Source organism: Corvus cornix, chromosome 9 (genome assembly GCF_000738735.6).
Source record: "Corvus cornix cornix isolate S_Up_H32 chromosome 9, ASM73873v5, whole genome shotgun sequence".
Classification (NCBI taxonomy): Eukaryota; Metazoa; Chordata; class Aves; order Passeriformes; family Corvidae; genus Corvus; species Corvus cornix.
This window is the reverse complement of record NC_046339.1, coordinates 6,308,177-6,333,378: the sequence shown is the minus strand read 5'-3', so window position 1 is coordinate 6,333,378 and position 25,202 is coordinate 6,308,177. Positions and strand designations below refer to the sequence as shown.

At 39.2% G+C, this 25,202-nt stretch overlaps 1 protein-coding gene across 5 annotated transcripts in view; it reads left to right on the top strand.

Moving 5' to 3' along the window:
* TBL1XR1 (TBL1X receptor 1) overlaps nt 1-25,202 on the top strand; it is a 109,724-nt gene that overhangs the window by 46,201 nt on the left and 38,321 nt on the right. For 3 of the 5 annotated variants that reach the window (XM_039556749.1, XM_039556747.1, XM_010397359.4), the window contains exons 2-3: nt 1,288-1,352; nt 24,627-24,694. The gene's annotated coding sequence lies outside the window, so the exon portion shown is untranslated. The remainder of the gene's footprint in view (nt 1-1,287; nt 1,353-24,626; nt 24,695-25,202) is intronic. The other 2 variants (XM_039556748.1, XM_010397360.4) reach the window with 1 other exon arrangement.

The following is a 25,202-nucleotide window of genomic DNA, read 5'->3' as shown; positions in this document are numbered from 1 at the left end:
GGCTCTAATAAATGATTTCCTGCTGGTTGAGCCTGAAAATTGCACGTGAGAACCTTGTGTTGATCATGAGTCCCACAAACGATAGTTATTCTTTACTCATAGTAAAAGTTTTCTGAACACAGGTTGCAGATGCTTGGTAAAGAATTCAATCTAAAAATAGTCTGGTAATGCTTTATTAGTCACCCATGTCCATCTGTCACCCTTCCTGCTCTTTGAGTGGGCGATTAGATTATGTCCTAAAGAAAAGTCATCTGGCAAGTATTTGTATAGAGGGCAACCGCTCAGGAATATTAGTGTGAATAAAAATTGTTTGTCACTGCTGAATAAAAATGGATGTTGCAGTGGATGGAGTTACCACATATCTGGACATCAAAAGCTGTGTGCTTATACTTAGTTATTTTATTGTTGGGTGCATAAAATTATTATTGACATGTAAAGGAAATTACAAAAATGTAGGAGAGTGTGGATTTGTTTGGACTATGTTTTTGTTTGGGTTTTAATGGTGGACAAGATTTCTCTTGGATTTTGCACTAGGAAGATTTCTGTTATGTACATGTTGTCAAGTGTTGCTAGCAATTAGTATGAGCTGATTTTTTTTTTTTAATTACTGAGGTCACTGCTGGAGTTGGAAACTCTTTAGGCTCATGGGCACACCTGTGTATATAAATTGAGTTATTTAGTGTGAGATGGGTTAGGAAAACAGATTTATTTTTCTTCCACTGCTTTACAGTGGATGTAACCATTTTGGAGGTCATACCACTGGAATGCCGATTTTTGTTTGGGGCTTTTCAGAGTGTTTAGATGTCAGTAGCTGTGGTTTATTTCCAGAAGAAATTTGGCATGGACAGATGATACTGTAAGTTGCCTAGTTGCCTTCCTGAAGCTTTCTGCAGTGAACTGAGGCAAAATGCAGGCATCAGGGTTGTTCTACCCAGGTTGCTCTGTGTGTGTGTGCTCCTGCTGAATGGGTGCGACCGTCTAGATGGTGCAAGTGTTCATTCAGCAGGCATGTTTGTTCAAAGGCCTGTGTGCCAGGCTCCCTGCAGGAGCCGGCTCTGTGATGTTGGGAGGACAGGATATGTGCAAAACTCCAGTTCTGTGTGCTGTGCCCGAGCTCTGCTCCGGGCTCTGAGCCCATGCAGTGGGAACGCTCAGCTCTGGGAACTGAGCAGGCTGGGAGAGCCAGGAGGGCCCCAAGTTGGTAACGTTTTACTGCATGTTAACAGCACTGTTTTCAAAATAATAAATATGAACGTTTCCTATTTTGTCTCCTTATTTCCCTGTCAGCATCACCCTTCTGTGGCAAGAGGCACCCGAAAGGAAAACTTCTGCATATCAATGCACTGCCAATGGTAAGTACCTTTTTAACTGACTAAAGGTGGTGTGGTTCCTCTCTGCACACATACCATTAGCAGGCTTACACTGCAAATAGTATTTTTAAAATAACTACTTTTTAGTATTCAAGTGGATTATTTTCATTTTTTAAGCAACGTCTAGACCATTATGCTGTTTGACAAAAATATTACAATTGCACCTGGTTTTATCCTGTGGAAAGTAGGGCAGCATGTTAATTTTGAAGTGAGAAGTGTGACTTGACAGTAACATAGCTTATCCTGTTGGTAACTGGTGTTGCTTCCTCTTCTTGGCCAAGAGCCTGTTTGGGGTGAGCTGTAGCCAAGCCGAGTGTTCTGTTGCCCCCACTTGGATGCTCTCTGCAGTTTGTTTCAATTTTAGCAGCTTTTCCCAGAAAAAAACCAAAACCAACTCTGCATCGTCAGGTATATTTTGCTTCAGCCCATTTGTCAGTGTATGACTAGTGAAGTTAAAATCTTAGCTTCTGCAGGAAAGGGCAATCTTCTTATTCCATCTCTGGAATGTTACTTGGTGTTACAGACTCTTACAAATTCACATTTTCAGGCTGTCCTTAGGGTTTGCTGGTGCTTTCTGATAGTTGTGCAGATGGAAAGCAGAGCTGAGGCCTGAAGGGAAGGACTGGAACTTACTGCTTCAGCTTTGAACAAATAACCTCTCTTTAGCAGTTTTGGTATCTTATGTTGTCACAGCTGAGGTGTACAGGAGTGGTACCTTCAGCGTTAGCCTTAAGCAATAAATGCATAAAGTGCCAGTGTGAGTTCTGTGTTTGAAGGATCTCTAGATCACTGTGCACAGTACAGAAGTTAAAGGGATAATATTTTCATCCGCTTGCTTTGAAAACTCAGTTTTGGATCTGAGAGATGTGCTGGTTTCCTTTGCTTTGCATGTGGACATGGATCTAAAGAATATATAAACCAATTACAGCTTTACTTATACCTTTGCAACTCCACTGCCTTTGCCCTGTGAGGAAAATGATGCTCCAAGAGAGTTTGCTCGGATGTAACCTCTTTACTTTGAGGTAGTAAGCAATTCTGTTCACTCCGAAAGACGTAATGGAGTGAAATGTAATATATTTGTCAAAAAGTAAAGCAAATATACCTCTGAAATCAGAAGATCTGCACCAAGTGTGTATGTTGTTTAATAGCCTGGTTTTTAGGCTCAGAGTTGATATGTGTAGAGTTTATATTGATTTGGGATGAATTTCAGCTGGTGGGAACAGATTTGTTGAGTGAGAAAGCATCGTGTTTACCTGGCCACTCAGACTGGTGTTTTAACTTCTCAGTCCCGAAAGGAGCAGTGCTCTCAGCCTTTTCTAGTATTGCTAAATCTTCATTGTTGTTGTTGACCTTTTTCCAGCAAAAAGCTACTCTGTTTTCTTTTTATTTTGTAGTGCTTGAGTGTTATTTTAGTTATGATTTAAGATACCGATCTGTATTACTGCTTCTCTTAAAAACATGACTCATTTCGTATTAACCTAGTCCATATACTTCATAAAATTTTAAAATACTGAGAGACTGTACTTGAAATGTTACTGCACTTTGTCCTAATTTTCCCCCTACAAATTATATTAGAAATTCAGAATTGCACAGTCTCAAGGGCATGGTAGTTGTTACAGTGATCATAAAACATACTCAACTGTTACTTGCAGTGAAGTGAAGGACTCCCCACTCTTTTCTTTGAGGACTGTTTTTGTGCTATAAGTTGTTATATTTTATTATTCAAGAGATTTCTAAACCATTACTCACCTCTAATTAACTTTGAAATAGTTTGAATGTAGATTTAAGAGACAAGCAGACACATTTTTCATCATCCCCAAAGTAATCGTAACTTAAACCTGTACAGTAAAAAATGCTTTCATAGGTTTTTATTATGTTTTTCCCTTGGATGTGTGTAAACAAAATGTGGGGCAGAGGTTGCTGAAAAAAAGCAGGTTGTGTACATCTCCCAAACAGGACTTGCTTTAACCATGGTTGCACATGTTCAACACATATATTTGAATAAGAAATTTTCTGATTCCCTTGAGAAATGGTTGTAGCATTTTTGATAATTTTTTAATCTTGATTGCCAGTTCCATTTCTTAGTAGTAAAAAAAAAAAAAAAAAAACCAAATTACACATCCTCTTCTGTTGTTTTCTTAGATTTTCAATTTTCAAGGTAATTAAAAGAAGCTTATTTTTTGCATCATATTATGTTATGATATGCATACATATGTTATGTGTATGTTAACTGATAAACCAAATTGGGTAAATACCATTTACTCCTTAAAAATTATTGCAGTTGTTGGCAATTTTTTGAAAATACTTATACTGTGATATAGCATGGCTGTTATCAGTGGATGTATAGTCTCCTTTCCATTCTTCCAGCCAAATTTAATGTTCCTCACAATGTCAAAGGAAAGATACAAAGGCTTAATGAAAAAGGCATGTTAAGTGCAGGAGAGTAAGTGTATAATGCTACTTGTTCTCGTATTTTGAAGGTTCCTTTAGAGGCTGATAACTGGGTACTTAATTTGTGGTCACAAGAATTAATGAATGTGTCAGAAATAAAAATTTAAAGTCTTGGATCTTTGCTCTAAGCAAAAGATGACATCAGGATTTCAACAAGGGCTTTAGGAGATAAATTTTCTTGTTATATGATGGAACAGGTAGCTTACTCAAGAGAGATTTTTCCATCATACCTTGCAAGGGTTTTTTTGTGAGTTTTGGAAGCAGACCAGTTTGCCTTTCTGTCTTCTGCAAGTCATTGAAGCAGGTTTGTGTGTGTACACATAAAAACATGTGGGAATATAGGAGTGTGCTTATCTGTGCGTGTATTTATACACACATATAGGTGAATTTAGAAGTATGGTATGGACTGTGCAAAACCCAGGAACTTACAGAAAGGTGGGAGCTACCAGTTTGTGACTCTGCTATGACAGCTTGCTGGGATGGTTTTAATTTTACAGCAGTAACCAGAAAGGGCTGTGAAGGACTCAAACTAGCAGGGCAATGTGGTGGCCTTCTTAGAGGCATCGTGGAAAACACTGTGTCCAGGTTCTGAGCTCCATCCTTTACTGCATGGATAGTTTGACAGAGATCGACACCCTGATCAGTATAAGAGGTCTCATGCAGAAGAGAATAGAGGATGTTATTGTTTATTACAAGCTGGCACAGGCAAAGTCAGGATAGGCAGTGAGCACAAAATTACCTAGTCCCCAGGAAAGCGGTGTCATCAACAGCTAAGGCATGTCCTCACAGTCTTAAGGGGAATACCAAGTAGATGATTTAAATCCATTCTTTCCAATGCTGCCTACTTTTAGGTGAACACATTATATTGTGTTTCGAGGGTGTAACACACCTATTGTGTGTTATGTCAACTGTTCCTGCATGTAAGACATGTTACAGAACAGCTCTGCAGGCACTGAGTCTCTTGGGCCAGGAAATTCCATGGGTGCAGCATTTCAGTGTAATTACCTACTCAGGGGATTTAGCTCAGAAACAGCAGGAGGGCTTGGAAGAGCTGAGGAGAATGAATAAGTCACTCCAAAGTGAAGGGGCTGGAAGATGTCTGCAAAAATTTCCACAAGACTGCAGCAAGTTGTTTTTAATTTGAATGCCTTCGTGGTGCCTTCAAGTAGTCGTGTGACCTTACCGCTCCTTAGAAGACAGGTGAATGAATAAATGCATGTAACTATTAGCCCGTGCTTCCCCAGCAGCTAAACCCATCCAAACACTGATCTGCCAGACTATTATGTTAAACTGCTTTCTTGCAAAGGAAGACAAACAAGGGAGGGGGCAGGAGCTGCACAGTTGGATTTGGTATGGAAGCCTTGTCTGTGCTGGCACCTGCCAAGGACAGCTGGAGGTCTGTGCCGCTAGCTCCAAGATTTTTGCGCTGGAATTGCAAAATTGGCTTTGTTTCAAGAGGAGCTGAATGGCATCTCTCAACTATAGGTATATAAAATGAGTATCTGCGGATGAGCAGCTCTTTGTAAGGTGGTAGAGCTGAAGGTCGGTTGTCATTATACTGAGAACAGGGACCCCTGCATTCCAGAGTTTATGAAACTTGACAGTACTAAAGATGTTGCCCTCAAGAGCCTAGAATAATTGATTTAAAATAAATAACCCTGCAAGACTAAGGCCCTTATTCTATGAAATACAAATGCATGTGCGTTCATGTAACTTTGAGTGTAGGAGTAGTTCTTTTGCGATATAAATAAGGAGCACTCGCATGTATAAAGCTAACCAAGCCTGAAAGCACTTTGAACAGTAGAGCCTAAAAGTGCTCATGAAATTTATTGTTGAGTCTGTTGGTTGTACAGTTTATGGAGTGCAGCCTTAAAAGAAAAAAAAAAAAAATTATTTCTAGCAGGTTCTGAAATAGTCTAAAATAACTGACAACATGAAATTTTGGACTGTTTTGCTCCTTCTGAAATCAGTGGATGCTGTTATCAATGAAGGAAGGTGAAGTGCAATATATTTTGTGTGATAATTTTTTGTGGCTAAACAATTCTATTTCAAAACGTTCATACATCAGTTCTATTTACTGGACCAGCATGAACTAGCTAATCTAGTGGTTTATGTGTGGAAGGTGAAATACTAATAATAATGTGATACAAAAAAAAAGTTCCATCGTGCGGTAGGGTGCAAACTGTGATAAGCATTAAAAAGTCTATGTACACCATTCAGAGTCGTTTTTGGAAAGGTTTTTGAATTTTCTGTTTCTTGACAAAAGCAAGTTAAACACACTAGCAAGATCCCTTTCTGATTCAGAGGGGAAACACCTCTTTTCTCCTTTTTCTGCCATTAAAGTTCACCACTGAATGGTGAAAAAAAAAACTGAAAACGGAAATGAACGTCCTTTAAAAAAATTTAAGTGTTGGCTCTGTTTTGAAGTACCATTTGTCAGAGAACTTTCTCTACTGTTTCTCCAAGCGTTTTACAGTTCAGAAATAAGCTTTGACTAAGAATTCTCGGCAGAATCATAAATATGTAATTATCTAAGCAGCCGGGATATTTAGCCCCTGGCAGGTGCCCAGTGCAGAGCAAGAGCAAAGGGAACTGGGCCAGTATCTCAAGCTAGAGGAACATCATCTAAAACAGGGTGAGGACCATTGCTGTTCCTTATCTACTTCCATTCCTAGGTTTTAAATCTTAAATGTACCTGAAAAGAGGCTGTTTCTGCTGCCATGGGCTATCTTCTCTTACAGCTGGTTTACTCTGGATTTTTCGTTGTTGTCTTCCTCTGCTTCATCTCCCCTGCCTTAAGTTTTTTTCTGTCTTTACTGCTTTATACTGGTGTTGGTGCAATAGATAATAGTAGTGCAGTTAGCATTAGATTATATCTTACTTGATCAACATGCCATCTGCTTTAGAGGAGAGGGAGATTTTGTGTTTCTGCTCTGGGTTCACTGCCATATGCCCGTGGTGAAGTCGTATAACCTGAAATGAGCCTTTTCCTGCTCTATTATAGGAAAGAATTAGAAATACAGTGTAAAATCTTCTTGACATTGACAAAGTTTGTTGCATAGTTAAAAAACTAAACTGGCTTTTGGGTGTACATGAAGTAGGATGTTGTAGAGAAAACCCAAGGACAAGCTCTTTTGTGTCCCAGCACATGAGTGTGTTGCCATCTGCAGAAGAGCAAGGCTGATTTCACAGGAGACTGTGTTAATATGTCACTTGTATCACCAGGCCTTGATACTGGTTTCCTTCTTATCAACAGAAAGTTGATGTTAGTTCAAGTTAACAAAAGTAAAAGCTGCCCTTAGTTTCAGCAGTGCTGATGCTGGGAGGTAATGAATATTGCTGCAGAACAACAGGAAGTCTGTAGGCTGTGTGGAATGACACTGCTGATGCTGACTTTTATTTACTCAGGTGAAACAGAGACCTGCTGGCCTTCAAAAACCAGGACCCTGTGTGGCCATCAGCATGGATGGCAGGGCTAAAAGCCTGTATTTGCATTCCAAGCCTTTAGTTCACCCAGTGAATAGAAACAAAAACTGTAGTCAGTGGGTTAGTGCACCCATATTTGTAAATAAAGGTCATGTGTGGTGTTCTTATTGTAATTTAGTGAACAACTATAAGAAACTATTCAAGACAAGGGATTTGAATCCCATACTGAGCATCCGTATGTAGGATCGGCATCCATGAATTTAATATTCACACAAATGGAGGGTATTGATGTCAAATGTGAGCCATAATTGGAATCTTTGACCTCATTAATGATATTCATGAAATCTTCCCCTTTCACTTAATTTCTTTGGGCTGTGGATGGACCATATTTTATTACTGTCTACACGTGTTTTAAAAATGTTTTATCGTATGTTCAGGTGTTTAACAGCTGTGCAAAAAATAGGTAAGTCCAGTAGCATAAGTTAAATTTAAGTCCATCATAACAATGTAAAGGAGAGGACTTGAATAAAGTAATGAACTGGGCATGTGGTATGACTCTTGGCAATGGTTCTGTGCAGGGCAAGGAGCTGGACTCAATGACCCTTGTGGGTCTCTTCCAACTCAGCTGATTCTGTGGTTCTGTGAAACTGGCAAATGAGCTTTTATAAAATCAGCCATTTCACTGTCTTGTAACGTGTTTTCTCTTTTAGCTCAGTTGACATTTTTTATGAGAACAGCCATGCACTTCTGGTAAAGAGCATACAGTAAGCCAAATAACATATATGTGATGGGCTATGAAGAAGTGATTTTAAGTGTGTGCTTACTGATGAGAATCCAGAATAGAGTCACTGGTGGTTAAAATGAACAGAGGGCAGATCAACCATCAGAGCAGTCTTTTTTCATGAATAAAAGAAACAAATTTAAAACTATCAGGTACATAACACACAAATTAAGGGGGAAAATAGATGGTCAAAGGTTAAAGAGGGAATGAAAACACAAGTTTTATGGTCACAAGATCAAATGAGGCATTAGTTAATTTTCCTTTTTTTGGTGCAGTTCAGCAGGAGTTCAAGTAATTCAACCGAGTGATTGAACTGGAACAGGAAAGAGTGCCAGAAAAACTGGTTGTTAATAACATAAACAGAAAAAGTAATCAAATGAAGTTAAGACTAGATATCAGCATTTCACATTAAAATGCATTTGAAAAGACCGGATTCCATCCTAGTTCATGGAACCTGATTTACATAGAAAACAAATTTGTAACAACTATTTTTTCAACAGCTGATAAATTATTCTACTAATAAGCTGTCAGAATGGATTTAACCAAGAAGTGGCTGAGGCTCAGATGGTGTTTTCTGAAGACTGACCATCTGGCAAATGAGCAGTAACATGAGTAGTAGGTAAGGGTAAGGGTATTGGAGCGGTGTAAGGAGGTGACTTAATTATGTAAATAGCAAATGGAAACCACATTAGGGATGCTGGGCTTTTGCTCTCAATAGGAGATAAAATACAACTTAATATTTCCTACCATTGATACCCCAAGGTGATGTGCTGCTCTTCAGGCAAGATCATTGCTGCCTTTTCTTGTACACATTTCATACTTCTTATGATAAGCAAGCAACTGGTATGTGTTTGAGTTTGTGACTGTGAATGCAGCTTAGAATAGACTGTTGGCATACCTTTCCACTGGCCTAATTCCTGGCTTCTTTTATATTTAACTTTTTCTAAAAACAAAATCCTTTTCTGCTGAACCGTTCAATTTTGGTTATTATTAAGATTTTTCCTATGCTGCTGCAGTTTACAAGGTTCCTGTTTTAAAGTCCTCCCCAGTTGGTGAGCAGACTCTTCCTTGTCCCAGTTCTTGGCTCAGACTGTGGTGAATAGGCTGTTGTGGAGCAAAGTTGCTTTCAATGACCCATCCAGTTTTGTTTTAACATCCTTTTTGCTGAAGCTGACAGAAGTTTCTCAGCAGATTGGCCTCCTCATTGCTTACAGGAACAGCTGTTGCCTTTTTGTTTTGGTTTGGTGGCTTGTTTTTTTGTTTTTTTTTTTTTGGGGGGGGGGTTTTTTTTTAATTCACACATCTCCATGGTGGTCCACGTATTTCAGGTGAATTTCCTTTTCATCATAACGCAAACTAAATAAACAGATTTTTGTCTTTTAAAATGCCCATGTCAAGGCAGTTGCAGGGATTATCCTGTTGAGTTTGACTTGCATTTGGACTGTTCCTGTTAAAGCTTATAATTTTCTTCAGACTGCTTCTCAGTTTGTCCACAGTTGGATGTGCGCTGTAGCATATTTGGAAGAGGAATGCGTGTTATATGTAATCCTCTGAAATGTCTTAGTCCTAACATCCAAGTGTCTGGGGTTCATGGGAGTTGGGTCATGAGGGAACTGAGAACATGGGGCAAAAACTGTAGCCTGGGATAAAACAGTGTAATGATCAGGAACATTATAGTTCAGCAAATTCAGCAGCACACAAGCAAGTCCTGGACTCATTTTTTGTCTGATTTGGAAGACAATTTAATCCGTTATGTAAATCTTTAAATTTATGCTTTGAAAAAGGAGTGTTATGTGCGCAAATTCTAAATCATTCCGAAAAGAACTCGTGGCATCTATACATAGCAAACCTATGGGAAAAAATAGTCATTTTTAGGGTTCCTGAGGTTCTGTTGTTACCCCAAGATAGATGTGGGACGCTTTGCAAGTGCATGAGTGGAGAAACATCAGGAAAGGCAAAGCTTGAGCAGAGTGTTACTAGAAGTGCCAAGTTACAGCTGTGGTGAGTGACATCAACTTAAAAAGATGTCAGCTATGCAGGACTCATAAGTTAGGAACCTCTGTGCTTGCTTTTGAAGAAAAGGCCTTGCAGCTTAAGTGAAGTCAATTGTTCCACATATTTTTGTGACTTGTAACTCATCTGGCGAAAAATCCGCAGTGGTTTGTAGGCACGGTGCTCTGTGTTGGGAAAGGAGCTTGGGGATCCCAGGAGGAGGTCTGGGTCACAGAGTAACACCCTTCCTTCCTTCCTTATTATCTTGCCCTGGCAGCAGGGCATTTGTGTTCTTGCTATATCCACAGGAATCTTCGATTGGAAAATTAATATATGTCAGAGAAGTTATGTATTTAAAGTAAATCCAGCCTTGCCACATGCATCTCTCTGGCTACACCCATGAGAATTGCCAAGAGGTCAACTGAAAAATTGCCTAGAGGTCAGCTGAAAGGGCCTTTTTGGGAAGTGGGCGAATTCACAGCCCTCCCTTGGACAGCTTATGGGAGCTGAGTAGCACTTAGGACAATTTGGAAGATGATGCTGTGTCTCATTTCCACAAGCAGCTCTCTGCACACTGTCAGGGTTGAGAAACGACAGTGCAGTTTTACCACGTGCGCGGGTTTAGGGGGTTTGAAGAGCAGTTTTGTGGCTACCTCAACTTTAAATTCAGTGTGATACACAGCGCCTCTGCCAGCATATGTTGAAATCCTGTGATAAGAGTGCTATAATTAGGAAGCTTAGTTGAAGAATTGGGTGAAGGAAACACTTGCATTCCTTAAGTATAGAGGATTTGTCAAAAAGCAAAGCATTCCCTGACTTGCTATGAATTCCTAGGAGGATTTCATGATACATATCTTCGGTTAAATGAAAAGGAATATACTGAAAGGGGGAGGGGGACAATTGTTTCTGTTATAATGTGTGAATGCCATAAAATCCTCCTAAATGCAGCATTTTGAAGAAGGGGTTTTGCTGCTTTTTCCTTTTCTCATTCCATCTTATAGGAGGATTGTAGGATCTGTAAAGTGTGGACTTCATTGTAGGAAATGCATCTATTTATCACTTCAAACCAAATCTAAGCGAGCTGTATGGATTGTTTTAGTAACACCTAGCAAAAAAATAATTTGTTTTGGGAACCTTAAATCTACTAAATATTTGCTGAGTGAAGAAAGAATCATAGCCAGGCAGAAGTGCATGTGTAACGTTTTGCCTCACACTAGGATAATGGCAGCAAATTTCTAGAGCTTCAGCTGTTTAATAAGGCATTCCCTAACTCAGCCCAACAGCCAGAGCCAAGAAAAGAAAAAGTGCCTGTTCCTGTGATGCTTTTACCTTCCCTCTCTCAGCCTGTTCCTGCAAAACACTTCCCTGCTTGCTCAGCTCTGGTCTAGCTCAGTGCCTGTGTTTCTGCTGGGCTCACTGGGGCTGAGCAAGGACCTGGTTGTAGGAGGCTGGTTGCTATATGGTTAGAAAATAAGAGAAATCCCATGCTCTCACTACTAGCTCTATACAGATTGTTTCTTCCAGACACAATTAGACTTGTTACATAGCTCTTTATCTAGCTCTTTTTCTAAAATAAACCAAGGACTAGCATTTAGTCCTCATTCAGTGCTACAAATATTTCATTCCACTGGCCAGAGAAGAAGTTACTGAATTTAGATAAAGGTGACAATATTCAACATTGTATTTATCCTAACTCAGTAACAACTGGCACTTGCAGGGATGTTTAGAAAAGCTGTGTTACATCTCAGCACTTGCATTATCATTGAAGACTCTTCAGTTTATTTTGTCTCATACAGAAGAGGAATCTTTTTAATGGGTATGCTAGGAGGACAGACTTGGCGGCAGCAGCAATGCTGGCTCTCTGGAGGACCTTGCTCCATAAGAGAGAGCAGCAGATGGTCTAAGGGAATATATATTCAAACAAAGCAACAAAAGTCCTGGACAGGAGACTTTGTTGTTGATGTTTGATGTTGTTTATTGACCTTGTCTGGTGAGATTATGATCTCTTCAGCACAGGAACGAAGTCCTACGTGTTTATGCAACCTTAGCACAATGGGGGCCCCATCTTAAAAAGGGATGTTTTGGATGATGCTGTTATTCAAATAAATGGTGGTAATAATAATGTTCATTATGTCTGGTTTTAATTGTTGTGAAGGTTCCTTGAGCAAAGAGAGACGTGCCTGAAGCAGAACAGCAACATTTTAAGTGAAATGAGTAAAGTCCCCATGATCCCTTGCATGTGTTGCTTTTTAATTGTCTGTGTATTTTGTAGATGTTTTTGTACCACTCTGTTTTATCCAAGTGTGTATAAAACCACATCAGAGATTTTACAAGGGTTAGTATCAGTGCATTTTGTGATTTATACTCAGTAGTAAAGATGATGACTGCCAGAGGTTTTTTGGTTTTATATAATCCTGGCTTTTCAGCCTTGTAATTCACTTGCTGCCTGTTTTGCAGTGCAGAGCAGTGATAAAAACTTTGCACATAGACTTGTTTGACTTTTCCTTCTCTACAAGTCATGGAATCACAGCTGAGGGGGTGGCCACCCCTCCTCTGCATGGTACCTGCTCGTTTTCCTCCCAGGCACTGATTTCTGGTAGCCTTGTTTTGTTGTTTTGATTTTTTTTTTCCTCAGGTTTCAGTATTACAAATGGAATGGAAGGACAGTGTAAATAGAGATGAATTTGGTTACGTATGGCTGTGCTGTGAAAAATGCAGGTCCTTTGTGTCTAGAAAATGGGTCATGTTTTAATTGCATTGTCAAGGGTAGTTAATGCTTAAACAGTTTGCTTCTCAATATAAAAGGGAATAAAAATGGATCTGCTATTAACTTTTCCTGGCATGCCTAAGATTATAATATATATGTATAAACCCAAAGTACAACAGGTCTAGAAAGCCCTACAGACTTTTAACTACTTGCAAGTGCTCTCAGTTTTCTTCGTGACAAAATGAGCTATTTTTGTTTTTCAATACTATATCTTGTGGTATATCTACAGTGAGCCTCTTCTCATCCAAGTGCTGCTATGCTGAACAGACAGACCAGTTCTCCTCACCTGAGGCAGAAAATAACATTTTTGGTATACTTTGAGTAGCTTTTCCAGCAGATTAAGGAGCTGAAGTTCAAGTCCATGCTCAGTTGACAGTGCTGCCTCATCCTTGTGCCTTGGACTGCCTTCCATACCCTGTACCTCACGTTTGCTCTTGGTGTTATCCAGAGGTTGTGTTCATGAATAACCCTGTCTGCTTTTCTTGCTGTGGTGCACAGGGTCACTGGAGTTCACTCTTTTCTTAACTGCAATTCAGGTGAAGAGCACGATGGCAAAGGATTTATTGTTCCTGTGGTTACATAATGGGATAGTCAGTGACAATAATTTCAGTTAATTAGGTTAAATTCAGCAGAAAGGCAGCTTCTGTGGCATCTTGGAGGGAGAATCCTCTTACCAGGAGATCCACCTTAGGCTGACCACGGAGTCTGTGTTCTGCCTGGTGGAAGCTCATTCCCTCAGCACTGTCAGGGAACCCGTGGGATATCTAAGAGCAGTCCGAGAACACACTGCTTACAAATGGGTGTTCATCTCTCAGCAGTAGGGGTAAAGTGTCCATTGTTTGCTTGATTTTTTTTTTTTTTTCCTGTGATTTGAAGAAGCTTTTGGTGTGGATTTTTTGAGTGATCTGTATGAGGCAGGACTTACTAGAAAACCACTCATCTTCATCTCCTTAACATACCCAAACCTCTAAATTCTATCCCTATTTCTATTAAAGAGTAATTAAACCATAAAAAAATCATGTCAAATGTCCTTCCCTCTGTAAAGCCAATTTTGCCTAGGGTAAGCGTAGCCAAAAAAAAAAAAAAAGGAAAATAATGTTTTCCTACTGCTAATAGTGTTTGCAACTTTTAACATGAGCATTAGAGGTAAAATGATTTGGAATAGGAGAAACAGAAGATATGAACTAGGTCTTGACTTGGTGCTGGTTTTATATAAAGCAGGTGGTGCGAGAGTGGCTGTGGTGTTACAGCTACAGAGGCAAAACTGCTTATTGATTGCTGGGCTCCAGTTTTTATTCATAACTGTAAGACATGTGAATTCCTACAGCTGTTGCTTGAGTGAAATTTGCTGATAATGGAGACTTTCACTTAGCTGGTCAAGCCCACTCTAATCCTGAACATTTTTAAATGTCTCCTTAAGGTTTAAATATTTTTAGTATATTTAAAGAAAAAGCCCATCAGGGGATGGATGAAACTACATTCACCTTTTCTTTCTTACCTTCTTTTTGAGTACCTTGCAGCTTTTTTGCTTACAAGTGTGGCAGTTATTAGAAAAAATAGAGTGTACAATGGATAAAAAATAGCCCACATGATGAAAGTGGCTTTGGATCCCAGCTAGCTCTGTATTTGTTTCTTGCAGATTTTGTTTCATTTTCCTGATTTTCTTCCTCTAGTTTTTAAATAGTTATAGTGTTAAAGTGAATTTTAAGATAAAAAGAAAATTTAGGAATCGGAAAACCATAGACAATCCTGTTCCCAGACAGCAAGTGATGATCTTAATAACTCAGGATTCTCTTCCCTCCCCTTGGATTTAAAGATGAATTGGCAACGTGCAATATTAGTTACAGCTACAATTGATTTCTTTGTACAAGCACTTTGGTATGCATAAATACATGAGAAATTAAACAGCTGGCACAGGTCTCCTGGTTTTGTGTAAATCTTAAGGCTAGGAGGATGCATTTTTTTATTTTAGTCAAGATTCAAAGACCTAGCTGTAGAAGGAAGTTCTGTAAATGGCATTATTAGGAGTGTGCTTCTGCAAGCTGATGGGAAGTGATGTGATTTTATACAAAGAGGAAAGCTGAACAGCAATGATTTTTGTGTTTCTCTTCAAGTCTGTCTTTCAAACATTTCTGAGTATTCCAAATTATTCTGCTGTACAACTACAACTGTAAAAATATATTATTATCCACTGAAACATGAGCACAGGTCACCTCTTATTGAGGGGGTGGTGTTCCCTAGTCTTAAGTGTGTTTCAAGAGCTGTTTCTATGTAATTCTGCCTCCATTTCTGTTTTCTCTCCATGGCAGGCGTACCTGAAACAATGAGTCCTGCTTCTCTCTCAGCAGAAGGCTTGAGGCAGTTTAGTGTGTGTTGGCAGGGTTTCTCCTGCCAGCTTTCCATCTTCACTGAGCATCCTCTGCAGGATGCTCTTTTTTCTGCTCTTCTGCAGATAGTGTCAGGCATCTGGAGAGAGAAAGGGAGCAGAACTGTTTTCAGGGCAGATCACAAAACCTAAACTGGAAGAAAATTTAGTGAAATAGGCGATATTTAAAAATGTATCTCTCTTCTTCCAAAGTCCCCAACGCAGTCTGGTTTGCCAGAGGAGTCCTCAGTTGCATCATTTACAAAAGCTGCAGAGAGGATGTGTTCCATGGTGATTGTGCTGTCCTTGGTTTTGCCATGATAGAAGAGCAGGAGAGGCTGTGTCAGTAGTAGCCACGTGTGAAGTCTGTCCTTCCTCTCGGTGAGCTGGTGGTCACTGGGGTTGGGGCTGCACCGGTGTGCTTTTCTGCAGGGTATCTTATGAAGGTGCAGCCACCCCTCCCCACTGATGGATAAGATGTATTGTTGAGGGGTTTCTCCATTTTGTGGGTGACTCTTGCAAGTCTAGAGATGGAGTAGTACCTTGTACTGCATCTCATGGTGCACTGCTTTTGGTACCAGCAATCAAAGCTAGTCTTTCTCTGGGAAATAATAAAATCAGGTCTAGGAATTTCTTATTGCCATCTCCTGGACACTCACTCCTCCCAGCATCACTATGTCCAGCATCCCACCGAACTTCATCCCAGTGTATTACTTAACTCTATTTATTTTTATTGGTTTTTTGGGTTTTTTTAAAAATTTTCTTTTGCATAGATTTCTAGATGGAAAAATGTTTGCACCAGCTTATGTGATATAATAAAGACTATTAAAATCCAACATGGCTTTTGTACGTATAGTTGCCTATAATGAAAGTTAGGTATCAGTTTGGGAAGGCACACAATAGGAGTATTGTAACTTAGCAGTGGCTGACATGTCGCTCAAAACTCAAAGTAGGTTGTACTATAAATATAGTCTCTTGTTTTGCAATTGACATTTTGCTAGTGGGTGGCTAATTTGAAAGGAAATAGACCAGTGATCTAATATTAATAACTAATTAATAGTTATGTGGATATTTTAAGTCTATTTTTCTGCTTATTTATAGGCATATATTATTCATCTGCGCTGTGTATCCTTCTTTTCGTGTATGTTTAATTCTGAAACTTTTGCTTCGGTAGCACTCAGGCTTTGCAATCAAAAGCTTGCTAGCAAAGTCGGTGTGTTCTTCAAACCCACTTTTTAAGGATGACAATTTCAAAGTAATAACACTTCAGCTACTGAGGGAAGTCTCCCTCTTGAAGCAAGGCCTAAGAGGAAAGCCAGTGATGCATTGTCTACATCTCACCTGCATTTGTGAGTCCTAAATCAGCATCACTCCTGTATGTTTTCCTGCGTGTAAAGTAGAATGTAGGGCAGTTTTTAGGCCTCCACTGAAAGTGTGTAGCTCATAGACAAACTGGAGAGGAGTAAAATAAGAAGGAGCATCTAACAAGCAGCTTGGTCCTTTGGGATCAGAATAAAACATGCATTCAAGTGCTTGTTGCTTCTCACAGCATATGTGTTACTTTACCAAAGAGATGTGATGTTCTTGTTTGCTCTGATGGGACAAACTTCAACATAGGTTTTTTGTCTCTTCTACCTATTCCCCCTGCCTCCTGCCTTCTCTCTCGCACTCACATTAATCTGTAAATTAATAAGCATGTGTGATACTTGTCCTTTTAATGAATTCTTAATTGAATTGATAATAAGGCAGGAAGACTGTGTGAGAGATTGATTGTACTTTGTGTATGCTCGATACGTTTAGATCTGTTTTGTCACATATCCAAACATTTTTTAATGTATTCCACCAAACTCCACAGAGCAGTGCTGCGATATCTGGGCCCTGACTGCTAGCTGTGGAATTTGTGTGTTGTCTTTGCAGCTCATCCCTCTTGTGTGAATAACTTTGCTGTGAGTGCTCGACTCACAGGGAACAAAAATTGTTTCCCACTGTCTCCAGAGTTTGCATTACTCATTTAGCTATGGTCCTAGGAGGTTTAAGCCGTGCCCTAGAAAGTGTTTCCTGTTGTTGGATTAAAACCTGTTGCAGGAGGTTTTAATTGCCTGTGGAACTCTCCTGTTAGTGGAAGCACCCGCAGTCCCTTCGACCAGTTGCTGCATCATCTGCATTAAGGTGGTCTCAGCATTTGCTGCAGGTGTGAGGAAAAGCCCATGTTAGCACCAAATGTCTAACAACAAGCAGATACAGCATTCTGCCTTTTAATACCTGGCTCTGCAGAGGGTGGGGATTGCAGCTGTTGGCTTGTTGCAGGGCATGGCATTGATGATAGAGGAAACATAGTGTGAGGCTTTAAGCGTTCACAGCCAAATTGGCTGTGCTTTTCCCAAAGTGCTGAGCTCTTTTGTGTTTGGTCTCCCCAAAGCTGTGTCTCTGTATTTCAGCACAGTTCATAGTGTCATCATTGTGAAACAAACAGTTGTGGATAGACAGACTCCCTGAAGCAAGCTTCCTCCTTCCGTTTTCTTACAGATATCCAGAGACTGCAATTTCAAAGTGCTTTTGTTTGTTTGTTGGTTTTTTTTTTTTTAGAGGGGGATTCTTTTTCCTGTCTCTTATGTACTTTGCTGTGCAGAGGGCAGCTCTGGGCTGCCAATCTGAGAACCAATCCCAAAAATCTTGTGTCACTGATGCGGGGATCTTGCTGGGGATGTTGGTGTTTCAGGCATCGCTTGGGATCCAGGCCATTTCAAGAAGGGCTTGAGGTTGTTGTCCATTGATAAAATGCAGTTGGCAGTGTTTGTCCAGGTCAGAGGACAGAGCTGACACCACCAATGCCCTCACCTGTGCTAGTGCTGAGGGTTGTGTGTGGGGGCAAATAGTGAGGCACGTGATGTTTGAGTTCTCCAATTTCTCTAATTTCAGAGTCAGTCTGAGGCATGTTGGAAGTGACTGTCAGGGGGTTGTTTTGAAGTTTTTGTACCTCTGTATTTTTCTGACTCTTTTTGTGTGACAGTACGTGTTTATATTTTCAGTTCCTTGTGACTCAGGGAATCTTTTCTCTATGTATATGCTTATTGCAGGCAGTATTTAACATAGTCCTGTTGATTCTCATGTAATAATGAGAGCCCATCACAAGGTGCACTCTTAATCTGCCAAGATTTATAGACATTTTTTGATTCTCTAGCAATAAAAAAAACCAAAAAGCTCTTAATGCTTTAAAAATTTGCAGAAATTCTCTTGTATTTCAAGGGTTAACAGGTGGTGTTGGGTTGTAGGTTAGACTTGATGATCTCAGAGGACTTTTCCAACCTAAATGATTCTGTGGCAACTTCAGTGTTTTCTCTCTGTAAAAAGCACATCTGCATCTGGGCAATCCTGCTTGCCCTTCTAATATTTACTTGCTTATCTTTTGTATTAAAAATAGTAAACCATGTTCGTCAAATAATGTAGCAGGTCACAGCACTTTAAGCATCTTGAAAATTACCTTTATGTCAGTCCTGGTGGAGCACTGGAAGTGTCTGTCAGACACTGGGAATATGAAGCAATGGTTCCTGTGCAAGGTTCTTGTGTCTTGAGCTGCTGCTGATCCACCAATAAATTCAAGGAACTTCACATTTGCCCTGTGAAGGGTTGTGAGCAGGAGCAACAGACAGTTGATGTGTTGGAAGTAAACAAGTAAAGTTCATGAGTGACTCTCACACATACATGAGTTGGAAGCATGGACTTTTTTAGTGGCTGGGATCCTTCTTTGGTTCAGATGGGTAGCCTAGAGATACGGTCTTCCATCAGAATGGATTGTTGACTGTTTTTGTTTGAGTTTGTCTTACATTCCATAAGTATCTCACTAGTGCTGCTTTGGTGTTCATAGGTTTTGAGGTGGTGTTTTCCTAGACGAAAACACAACTTTCTGAGTAGCACTACAAACAAGTGCCTTTTGCAAACATTCCCCCTCCCCCCCTCCCCCGGCCCCCCATATTATTAAAGGCCCATTGAGTCTGAAAATTAAGTAATGTAGCTTCCCACAAACATGCATATTTTTCAGTGTAATTGGAAGATGTTTTGGATTACTGTCTTTAGGCCTGTGGAGCCAAGAACCCAATTATAGGCATGGTTAGAACGCGACCGTGTGCGTTAGTCAGATTTATAACAAGATTCCAATAATGCAAAATTGCTGCACGACAAATTAGTTTGTATAGATTTTGACAGTTGTTGCCTTTAATAAACTAAATTATTAAGCAATACACAGCTGCAACGCTTGCGAAATTGAAGAAAAATAGACTCATTTCCCTGTCAAAATCTTTTCCACAGAGCAGGACCACGGGCGTGCGTAAGTCTGGTTTGAGTTGTTCCATTGACTTTGTGAATCCATCTGTCCCAAGATGATTTTCTCTGTGAATAGATGAGAGACAGGTTACAAGAGCTACATTTAAGACTTTGTCAGGCACCTTCTTTTTACTGTTAGTGCTGACAGATGCAGTTGCAATCATTTGGGCTGACACTTATTAAGCTAAGATTTGGGGGGTTAATTGTAATTTATGGATAAATGGTGACTAGATTAATGCTGCTTGTTTATTTTCACTACAAACCTGAGCCAAGAATTTACAGTCCCCTGGCAGAGTGCAAGAGCCATTGGTGTGGTAACTCCATCTACCAATTGAATTGGATCTCTGAAATCCAAGGACCTGTCGTTCCCTGGAGTAAAGTGTTACAACACTATAAAATAAAGCAAAATTTACTAAATTCTAGCAATCAGGCTATTCAATCAGTAGCTTTTTTACACTTTCCTGTCCTGAGCTATGTTCCAGCTGCAGATTTGAGAACCACTGTGGCTGCCAAGTGACATTTGTATCTAGAATGGCAAAGACTCTATTTTAGTGATATGGACTTTAATTAGATATGACATAATTATGATACAACCTGCTTTTGGTCCAATTTAAGACCAAGTTCCACTGTTTTTTACATGCATTTCCAAGCAAATTAAAGCCCAGTTTGAGATATGTGCTCCATCCCAGCTACTTGATATCTATTCAAAAGGAGCTGAGATTCCAGCAGTCCATGGTCACTGCCCTGCAGTTTGGAGCTTTCCTTTTCACAGTCCAAGAGCAGCAAGGGCAGACCTTATTTCTGAGTGTCCTTGGCTGCTGTCGCTTGAGGTGTTTCAGCTCTTGCACTTTTCTCCTGGGAGAACATGATGGCACTGACTTAATGGGGGTAAATTGAAAGATGAAGGCTGCTCATTTTCTGTGCGTGGTGAGGGTGAATCTCTGGTCATGAATTCAGAGGCAGGCACAAAGTACAGAGCAGACTTCTGCTGTTGGAGTGCTGACAGTGATGATGGTTGATGGCATAAAATAAAGCTGCTAGAGATTGTGTAGAATGGCAAGGGAGAAAAGAAAAAAAGAAAAGTGTATTTATTTACCAAATTCTAATACAGTAAAATGGAGGATTTTCAGGAAGGAGAATGATGACCAACTTTACAGTGCTTTTGAGTGGCTTACATTTTGAAGGGTCGTTTTTTTGGAAAAAGAGCTGCAAGTTCCAGACATCACTTCTAATGAGTATGCAAAATAGTGGCTGGAGTATTTGCAATGCCAGTATGCATATGAAACAGTACTATTGGAGACAGCCTTTAAAAATTAAATATTGCTGCCTTCTAGTTTGGTAAAAATGATTCCTGTGTTTGATTTTTTTCAATAAGCCTACCCTTATAAAACTTAAATGTTTTAAGCCAAATAGTGTGAATTACGATCAGGCCAAAGAATTTGGAATATCTGTCGAATAGAAAGAATGAGAATTTCAGCATCTTGTTTCCAAAATAGTTGTACATACTTCTTGCTTTCTTCATGTGCCCTTGGCAGTCAGTCAAGACTTTTTGAGCACCATCAGTGTACTCTGAAAATATCCTCTGCACTTCATAAATCGTTAAGAGGATGAATTATGGAAATGACAGTGGATAAGGAAGAGAAGCAAAGACGCACATTCACTTGGGACATTGCCTTGAGGCTGGTGTCATTTGTTGGTTGGATGGTCTTTGAAATAGAGGCATTAGAGAGAATAAGTTGTAGCGAGCAGATCAAATATCTCATTTATAGTCATACTCTTCACACAGAAAGAAAACAACATCAAATATTATTAACAGGTGGTCTAGTGGGAAGACAGCAGTAAACAGTACTTCCTAAAAGTGGATAATTTCTCTCTCCCTGATGGGTCACATTCAATTTATAAAATGCACATCAGTATTTTTTATGACCACATAATTTACTTTTTTGTCTTGTTTTCCCTAACTACAGACAATTTAAAATCAAAACAAACAAAACCCCTAGTCAGCCATTAAAAAAGGTTACTTGTTTGTTGGTTGAAAAGCAACTTTTTTTTTTTTTTTTAAATTAAAAATTGAGACTTAAGTCCCAATCTACTAGCAGTAGGGATTTCATTTAAAAGAAATGGAAGAGAAGAAAAATCAAAAAAGGTTGTGGAAAAAACCCCACCCATGGAATAGGTAAATGGGCTCTGTGCTGATCAAGGAGCACGCTCTAGTGGTGGGTTAATCCAGCCTGGCCTTCTCGGGTGCCCATCCTCCACCTCCACTGATATTAATCAGCTTCTTCAAGAAAGTGACATTTTCACAGAATCTTTTTAAATTTACCATTTCTGTGCTGTCCTGTGCCAAAACAAGTGCAATGTGTTTACGTGTGGCATCATCACTTGTATTGGTGGTAGTGAGATGAAATTCCTACTCTCTAATTAATTTTGCAGTGGGGAAGTATATGTCTATTTTTACAGATGGTTTTTAAATGCATAGATATTTTAAGCTGCAGAGGGAAAGATTTCATGCTCACGATGCACAAATTCTTATGGAGTGTGAGCATTTTAGTAACAGACACATTGTTAAGCTTGCCTGTTAACATCACGTAAAATGTTGGGTTCCTGAAATCCTGCACATTTTTGCACTGTTTTCTGTTCTTGTCCTCTCCCTGAGGCTGGTAAATCTCTTCAGTTCTTCCTCTCTCGTTCAACTTTTTTTTTTTCTGTAATGAGACTTTAGCTTTACAGCTTGATTCTCTTCAGATTCCTGAAATACACGTAGATAGGCATCTTGTAAGAAAGAAAAATAAAATACTAAGTATGTAACTATGAAGCAATCCACAGCTGAAGAGTAGATATGGTAGGGAAATTATGCCCTGTGATTATAGGTGAGCACCCTGTGATGTGCTTCATTTCATCATATCACTTGGTAGGAATATAATTAAATGTGAAGTTTTTATCCTACATTCTTCACTGTATGTGAAGGGTTTTTTACTACAAATTCTATTCACATCACTAACATACATAAAAAACCCCAGACATATACTCTTTATGCAGTGTGTCTCTGCAGCACATGCAATAAATTTTACTCCTATTTATTAATTTGAAACAGATTAAAAATACATGGATTTTTAGAGGACCATTGGTCATGTTACGAGCTGCAAGTGCCTGCAGAAGTAGCTGACTATCAGGATCCATCTGAAAAAATTGCTTTTGTTGCTTAGTCGTTCTTAAAAGCCCTGTTAAGTTAGGCCATGCATTTAATTGTTGCTGTTCCCTCAGCCCTCTCCATGCCATGGCTAAGGTAACTGTGAACAGGTTTCTTGCTGTTGTAGAGAGGTTAATGCAATGGTGAATTTCTGGTGTTCAGTGTGTTTTGTGTTTTCTGTGTGTGCTCTGAAGGGTGCTGTGGAGAGGAAAGGAATTCCTCTTAAAGCAGGTTCTGTTGAGAGTGTGGTGGTTCTCTGCTCTCCTGTAGGGCCTCTGGGTTCTTTCTCTTGTTTGGCATCATTTTGGGGGTAATTTCAGTTATTTACTTGAGCAGAGTTTGTTGCAAATGAATGAAAAATCCTTAATGTAAACATAAAGTGTACAAGGTTCAAAGCATAAAAGTTGAAACTTACTGCTGTCTTGTTTGTTCACCCAGAAGGATCAACATCCCCTTTTAATGACCCTTTGCACTTAGAGTTAAAATTTTATAAGCTTGTTAAACTGTGTTTCTGATGATTTTTTCCCAAATTAAATTTTAGCAGTGTAGTTGGCATATACAGTTAGGTTTGTAGAAATGATCAAAGCAGTAAGTAATACCCTAGCAGAGAATTAAAATTACATTAATGGAGGGTCAGGACCTTTTCAGTTAGTTCTTGTGAATTACTGTCAGTGTTACAGGGAGGACCAGGACACTTTTCCAGTCCAGGGTGGTGGTACCATGGTTTTCGACACTACTGTCCATTTGGCTGTCAGAGGCTTTTCAGAAGGAAAAGAGGAGAAGTTTACTTGATTCTCTTGGGAATTGGAACATGGAAAATGATTGCTGACCAAAATACCCTGTGGTTCCTCAATCAAAAGAGGAAAAAACATTTTCAAGTCTTATTGAGCGTAGCAACAGGCTAAATAGCAGAGAGTTTCTTAGACGTCAGTGGTTGCTTTTAGGATGATGGAAAGTCTGAAATGCTAAGTCCTGTTTAAGGCATGTGTTGCCTTACTTGGTTTTAATCCTAGTATTAAGGAGGTGCTTGGGAAGTTTTAGTGTTATTTGTAATGTATTTTGTCAGCCTTTGTAGCTGGAGTTTAGTACTTAGAAAATTGTTTGCTGTTTTCCAGATCCTCTTCCAGAGGGCAGAGTTATCTGTTTTACTATTGAGTGTATCCTGCTTCAAACAGCTTTTTTTTTGATATGTGGATTCTTTTCCTGTGGTGCCCAGACAGTGTTCCTGTGCTTCTGCCTACAAATCTTCTCCTTAATCCCTTAGTTTACATAAGATCACTTTCTAATGATTTAATCTGTAATGAATATTGGTGGTAGGGATCACCATGGTACACAAATACAGAATCAGTAATTATTCTGATCACAGGTGTGCAATGTATTTCTAGGGACTGTTTAAATTTTGAAGTTGCCTGTAGAAATTAACTTCATGAGGGTATTTTAAGGATTGTTCATATAACACACTCTTTATAATTTGTTGATGTGAAGTTCTGCTCCAAAATGGTAACTTTTGAAAACACTGGATTGTTTGATCATGGCCTTGTGTTTCCTGGTTTTCATCTTGCTATTGAATCATTTTAGTATGCATTGGTTAACCCTGCAATATCTATTGCATCAGTATTTACCCCTTTGTAAACTTTAATCTGGAGTCTCATAAAGAACAGAAATTCCTTTGAAGCTAATATGCTATTCTGTGGTGGAGATTTGCTTTCAACTTAGAGTGAGAAGAGGATAGAGTTGAAACTGTGACTGTAATTCGCTTTTAAAATAAATTCCATGTAAATAATCAAGGTCTCTTAATTTTTTATGTTTATTTTCTTAACTAAGCATATATTGTTATCAGTAGGAAACTGAATGTTGTTTTAATTCTTTCAGTAAAAAGACTGGTAGAAAAATAGCTTTTATCCTTTTTTCATCCTTTAAAATAAATATTGATAGAAACTATCATAATATGGTTTGTGTTACAGGTGGTGTAATACCAAGGGCTGTACTGCTGCCACATCACAATTTTGTGGGGTTTCAGAGAGTAGTTCTGGTAAGGACACTCAATGATTTATCTATTTATTTGTCATAAAAGTGGACTGTAGTTTGGTACAATTTAGTATTACGTGCATTTACAGTATTTGTTAGGTATCAGTTTCTGCAGTTCACTGAATCCATACATTAAGTGTTCTTTTATTCAGTGGTCTTTAACAGCTCCTTTTGGAGCTGTTAGTGTCTCATGTGTAAATCCATATTCATTTTGTTGAGAGTTATGGTATAACACATCAATTGACGGTATGGAAGTATTAATAAATAGACCTTTTGTTAAAACACATTGTAAAAACTATGTTGTCTCCTTGAAGTGTGGAGTCACTATTGCCTTGGTGTGTATCAGTTCTTAAAAAAGGGTGGAAAATTACTGAATTTTGATTATAGTATGTTTTTTTCAAGTGCTAAAGTCTTGTCTTCCCAAAGGAAAACATGAGTGTGTGGTTCAGAGGGCAAATATCCAGACTGTGTGCTGTTATTATTGTCTTCTTAAATGTAATGTGCACTCATGA